A 6,821-nucleotide genomic window follows, 5' to 3' on the forward strand; every position below is an offset into this window, starting at 1 on the left:
CATCCATGTTGCTGCATGTATCAGTATTTCATTAGTTTTAATGGCCAAATAATATTTCATGTTATGGATATATCTCATCTTGTTAATCCTTTCATTAGTTGATGGACATTTGGATTGTTTCCACTTTTTGGCTATTATGAATCATGCTGATATAAACATTTGTGTATACGTTCGTGTGTGCTCATATGTTTACAATGATCATGGCTATATGCCAAGGAGTAGAATTTCTGAGTCATAAATAACTCTGTTCAACATTTTGGGGAATTGACAAACTATTTCCAAAACAATTGCATCATTTTACAATCCCACCAACAATGTATAAGGATTCCAATTTTGCCGTATCTTCACCAACACCTATTATTTTCTGTCTTTTTAAATTCTAACTGGACTAGTGGATGTGAAGTGGTATCTCATTTCAGCTTTTGATTTGCATTTCCCTAATAACTACAGTAACAATGTTGAACATTTCTTCATGTGCTTATCAGCTATTTATATATCTTCCTTGGAGAAATGTTCATTCAAATCCTTGCCTTTTTAAAAATTGGTTTGTCTTTTTATTATTAAGTTGTAAGAGTTCTTTACATATTCTAGATACAAGTCCCTTATCAGATATGTGATTAGCAAATAATTTCTCCCATTCTGTGTGTGTGTGTGTTTTTTGCTTGTTTGTTTGTTTGTTTTTGACAGAATCTCACTCTGTTACCCAGGCTGGAGTGTAGTAATGTGATCTTGGCTTACTGCAGCCTCTGCCTCCTGGGTTCAAGTGATTCTCATGCTTCAGCCTCCTGAGTAGCTGGGACTAGAGGCACACGCCACTACCCCCGGCTAATTTTTATATTTTTAGTAGACACGGGGTTTCACCATGTTGGCCAGCCTGGTCTCAAACTCCCACCTCGGCCTCCCAAAGTGATGGGATTACAGACATGAGCCACAGCGCTCAGCCCCTGCGTGCTGGGTTCTATCCTTCCTTCCTTCCTTCCTTCCTTCCTTCCTTCCTTCCTTCCTTCCTTCCTTCCTTCCTTCCTTCCTTCCTTCCTTCCTCCCTCCCTCCTTCCTTCCTTCCTTCCCTCCTTCCTTCTTTCCTTCCTTCCTTCCTCCTTCCCTTTCTCTCTCTCTCTTTTTTTTTTTTTTTTTGAGACAGGTCTCACTCTGTTGCCAGGCTAGAGTGCGGTGGCCGCGATCTCAGCTCACTGCAACCTCTGCCTCCTGGGTTCAAGTGATTCTCCTGTCTCAGCCTCCTGGTAGCTGGGATTACAGGCATGTGCATCACACCTGGCTTATTTTGTATTTTTAGTAGAGATGGGTTATCACCATGTTGGCCAGGCTGGTCTCAAACTACTGACCTCCCAGGTGATTCACCTGCCTCGGTCCTACAAAGTGCTGGAATTACAGGCGTGAGCCATGTAGCCACTACACCCATAATTCTAACTTATTTCACTTTCTTTGTCTGGAAAATAAGTGGGTTCTAAGACCCCCAGAGTGGCAAGAGTGGAATATACATTGGTCAGTGACCAGGAATTATGAGAAGCCAAGGGATTCATGTGATCCATCTTCACAAAATACCAGCAGTACCACTCAAGATTGTAAAGTAAGCAGAATCTTGCTTTTCACATGAAAATCTGGAAAGAAAGAAACTGTATGCACTGAGCAAATGGTGGCACTTTTGAGAACCTGGTGGCAATGGTGTTGCTGTTGTATCAAAGTAATAAGGGTGAGTGAATTTTGAGATAAGTATGCCTGACCATTGGAACCAGTGAGCAGCGAGGCATGAGACAGCAGTAAACCTCAAAACCTAATTTTGGAAAAACAAGCTGGTCAACTTATGAACCAGTGTTTATGATTTTTAATTTTCTTTTCAAGAGACAGAATCTCCTTCTGTCACCTAGGCTCAGATACAGTGGGATGATGATAAATACTAATAGCACCTCAGCAGAAATACTGTATCAAAAGAAGTATAGAGTATTCTTAGATGTTCATTTTATGGATTTTAACCTGTGGTAAAATGTGCTCAAACCAAAACCTTGTTTTTGAGAATATCCCTGACAAAAATGGCAAGAGATTTTGTTCCTGCAGCCAGAAAAGTCAGTCACATGTAGGATGAGGGTCTGCACTATATAGACTATATAAAAAGAACACTTATGGCGGTGATGGCTCAAGCCTGTAATCCCAGCACTTTGGGAGGCGAGCGGATCATGAGGTCAGAATCCCGAGACCATCCCTGGCTAACCGGTGAAACCGTCTCACTGAAAAATACAAAAACTAGCCGGTGAGATGGCGAGCCTGTAGTCAACTTTCGGGAGGCTGAGGCAGGAGGTCGTGAGCCGGGCTGGGCTTGCAGTGAGCTGAGATCCGGCCACTGCACTCCAGCCTGGTGACAATGAGACTCCGTCTCAAAAAAGGCTGCAACTCAATGACAAAAAGACAACATGATTAAAAAATGGGCAAAGGATTTGCCTTAGTCTATTTGGGCTGCCATAACAAAATACCATAGACTGTGGCTTATAAATAACAGAAATGTATTTCTTACAGTTCTGGAGGCTGGAAGTCCAAGATCAAGGCACTGGTAGATTCATTGTCTGGTGAGGCCTCACTCCCTCATAGACTGTCATCTTTTCATTGTAACTCACACAGTGGAAGGGGGCAAGGGATCTCTCTAGGTTCTCTCTTATACAGGCGCTAACCCATTCATGAGGGTTCTGTCCTTATAACCTAATCACCTCCCAAAGACCCTTCCTCCTAATATCACCACCTTGTGGATTAGAATTTCAACATATGAATTTGGGGAATACACATTTAAGGACTTAAATTTAAGGATGCTCACTTTGGCATCATATACACTTGTTAGTTCATTTTATATATTTTTTATTTTTATTTTCATCTTGAGACTGGGTCAGGAGGCTGAGGTAGGAGGATCACTTGGACTCAGGAAGTCGAGGCTGCAGTAAGCTGTGATTGTGCCACTGCACTCCAGCCTGAGTGACAGAGTAAGACCCTGTCTTAAAATGGAAAAAAAAAAAATTCATGTTGTTGTTTGAAGTAAAGTAAGTACTACCAGGTCTAAAACAATCCCAGAGGTCTCCTGGACTCCCTCTAACCACCCTTGCTTCCTGTCTGCTCCCTCCTCCCCAAGACAACCTTTCAATCCTTCTTCTTCCTTCAGTGTATACCTTCATATTTTAAAATAAAATGCATATTTTATACATATATGAAATATATATATACACACACACACATATATATTTTAAGTCAGAGTCTCGCTCTGTTGCCCAGGTTGGAGTGCAATGGCATGGCGCAATCTCGGCTCAATGCAACATTTGCCTCCCAGGTTCAAGCGATTCTCCTGCCTCAGCCTCTTGAGTAGCTGGGATTACAGGCATGCACCACCATGCCCGGCTAATTTTGTATTTGAATAGAAACAGAGTTTCACCATGTTGGTTAGGTTGGTCTCAAACTCCCGACCTCAAGTGATCCACCCGCCTCGGCCTCCCAAAGTTCTGGGATTACAGACATGAACTACCACGTCTGGTTAATTTTTTTTGTATTTTTAGTAGAGGTGGGGTTTCACCATATTGGCCAGCTGTAGAGTTCCTGGTCTGGAACTCCTGACCTCAGGTAATCTGACCACCTCAGCCTCCCAAAGTGCTGGGATTACAGGCGTGAACCACACTGTGCCTGGCCCGTATAGTGCTATAATTTTTATATCTTGGTTTTGGATATAAACTGATTACTTCTACTATGAAGATGAGGTTTTTAGCTCTATTATTACCCAGAATGTCATCTAAAGACATTTAAATATATACATACATTCTCCTTCCCCATCCTCCTAATACAGTTATGTCATAAGTTTGGATCTATTGATATTTATGTTTACGTGTATAATGAATTGTGCTATAGAGACAACTTCTTGTACTTTTTCTCTTTTTTTGCAATTAATAAGTACCTTACACTGGCTTGAAGAGGTGAATGATATGCCTTCCCAAAATATACCAAATTGGTATTTTGATTATTTTGAGTTGAAAACATTGGAGATGTTGTAGTTTTGGAAAGGGTGAGCTGACCATCTTCTCCCACATGCAGCAAGCCATCAACATTCCTCTGGGAGGGGCACTCTCCCACACCAGGCTCAGAAAAGAGCCATTACCCCAGAGTGGGATTGCAATTACCTGACAAATACACTTATGGAAATCACCCTTATCTTCCATATATCTCCTAATGACACCCCTCGAAATGTATTGCTCCTACTCAGGTCCCCTTTGTCCTGTGCTTTCTTCTCAGATTTATCATTCTTTGTCCCAAAAGTATAAAAGTGTCTTGCTTTGGCCATTTTTTGGACTTGACGCTCTTGTGAAGCTCCCCATGTATGTGTAATACTAACTAATTTGGGCCAGGTGCGGTGGCTTATGCCTGTAATCTCAGCACTTTGAGAGGCCAAGGCAGGCGGGTCACTTGAGGTCAGGAGTTCGAGACCAGCGTGGCCAACATGGTGAAACCTCATCTCTCCTAAAATAAAATTAGCCGAGTGTGTTGGTGCATATCTGTAATCCCAGCTACTCGGGAGGCTGAGGTGGGAGAATCACTTGAACCTGGGAGGTGGAGGTTGCAGTGAGCTGAGATATTACCACTGTACTCCAGCCTGGGTGGTAGAGGGAGACTGTCTCAAAACAAAAAAAACTAATGAATTTGTATGCTTTTCTCTCGTTAATCTGCATGGTGTCGATTTGGGTTCTAGAACAAACTGAAGAACCCATGTTAGACCAACAGCGGGAATAGAGGTGATCTCTGGCTCTCCTACACTCTTTTCTTTAACCTCATTTTTTATTTACCCATCATTTATTCATCCCCAAGGTCTCTGCCGGAAGTGTACATCTCTTCTTAAGTTCTCCAAACATACGGAGAATTCCAGCAACATCATCTTCTTCTTTGAAACCTTCCCCTTGCTCCAGGACTCACCTGTCCTCTTGCTGCAGGCTGGGCTAGTCTCCCTCTGGCCCTCTTGTACAGATGCCACATGGAGACTGCCTCTTACCCTCCCCGCCGGAAATTCCTCTCACTCTTCTCCTGAGTGAGCTCTCATGTGTCCTAGATCCCATGGCTTATTCTTTCTTGGTTTAACTCTTCAGTGAAACACTTCTTCCGGTAGCTTCCTGGAAAAGACTGCATCGGGAATAAATTTCTTGAGGTGTTAGGTGTTTGGAAGATTTTTTTTCTACTCTTATGTCTGATTGCCAGTTTGATAGGAAACAGACTTCTAAGTTGGAATTAATTTACTCTTGAAATTTTGAAGTCATTGTTCATTGTCCTCTAGCTTCAAACTGAGATTGCAGATACTATTTCAATTCTGATGCTTTGTGGGTGACCTGTTTTTCCCTTAGAAAGACTGTAGTGGTGGCTCACACCTGTAATGTCAGCATTTTGGGAGGCCAACGTGGGAGCGTCACTTGAGTCCAGTTGTTTGAGACCAGCCTGGGCAACACCTGGGCAACACAAGGAGATTCCATTGATACAAATAATTTTTTAAAAAAAATTAGCCAGGCATGGCAGACGCCATACTAAAAGCCAAAACGGCTGCCCCAAGGAGGCCCGCACTGCATAGCTAGTGAAGGTTGGGGAGCAAGCTACTGCGGGAAAGAGGGAGGGGGACTCCAGGAAAAGCCGTTGAGAGGACCATCACACTCCAAGCAGCACAGGTTCCAGTTACAGCCATCCCTTGTCATAACTTTTCAACTACATTTGGAAAAATACTGGCCAGGAAAGAAAAATGATAAAATTTTTCCTCATGGTGAATAAACAAGGGCAGACTCGACTTTCTAAGTACTATGAACATGTAGATATTAATAAGCATACACTTCTGGAAACAGAAATCATAAAGAGATGTCTCTCTCGATCCAATGAACAATGCTCTTTCATTGAATATAAGGATTTTAAGCTGATATATCAGCAGTATGCAGCTCTCTTCATTGTGGTTGGAGTTGATGACACTGAGACAGAGATGGCTATTTATGAATTCATTCATAATTTTGTGGAAGTTTTAGATGAGTATTTCAGCCGAGTGAGTGAATTAGATAAAATGTTTAATTTGGATAAAGTACACATCATTTTGGATGAGATAGTGTTAAATGGCTGCATTGTGGAAACTAACAGGGAAAGAATTCTTGCCCCTCTACTAATTCTTTATGTTAGAAAGCTGAAAGGAAGTATCTTCCAGACAACATGGATTTATCGGAAATGCTAGTACCGTGGAATACATCCCATCATCTGTAACCCGGAAGAATCTGGAAGACCGCAATTACAAAATGGGGTATCCTTCCAAAGACATTATAAATAGGAGTTTTCTACATATGTACAAAGAAACAAAATTTTTTTAACTGAGAGAAAAGTTTTATTTTCTAATTGTAAACTTATCTTTCCCACTTCTTTAAATTCTGTTGAGCACCTAAGGAACCCTTCTTGGTCTATGCTTCTTTTTGCAAATTTATTTCAGGAATAGCAGGATGGTAGTGGAAAGAAAGTATGGCAGTTTTCTGTCAGCCAATAAAGTTTTAAAATTTTTTTTTTTTTTTTTTTTGAGACGGAGTCTCGCTCTGTCGCCCGGGCTGGAGTGCAGTGGCCGGATCTCAGCTCACTGCAAGCTCCGCCTCCCGGGTTTACGCCATTCTCCTGCCTCAGCCTCCCAAGTAACTGGGACTACAGGCGCTCGCCATCTCGCCTGGCTAGTTTTTTTTTTGTATTTTTTAGTAGAGACGGGGTTTCACCATGTTCGCCAGGATGGTCTCGATCTTCTGACCTCGTGATCCACCCGTCTCGGCCTCCCAAAGTGCTGG

General features: G+C 42.2%; 1 pseudogene; it reads left to right on the top strand.

Moving 5' to 3' along the window:
- The first annotated feature begins 4,609 nt into the window (after window positions 1-4,609).
- On the top strand, window positions 4,610-6,542 carry LOC101025641 (annotated as a pseudogene).
- Window positions 6,543-6,821: the final 279 nt, after the last annotated feature.

Source organism: Papio anubis, chromosome 6 (genome assembly GCF_008728515.1).
Source record: "Papio anubis isolate 15944 chromosome 6, Panubis1.0, whole genome shotgun sequence".
In the NCBI taxonomy this organism is placed as follows: Eukaryota; Metazoa; Chordata; class Mammalia; order Primates; family Cercopithecidae; genus Papio; species Papio anubis.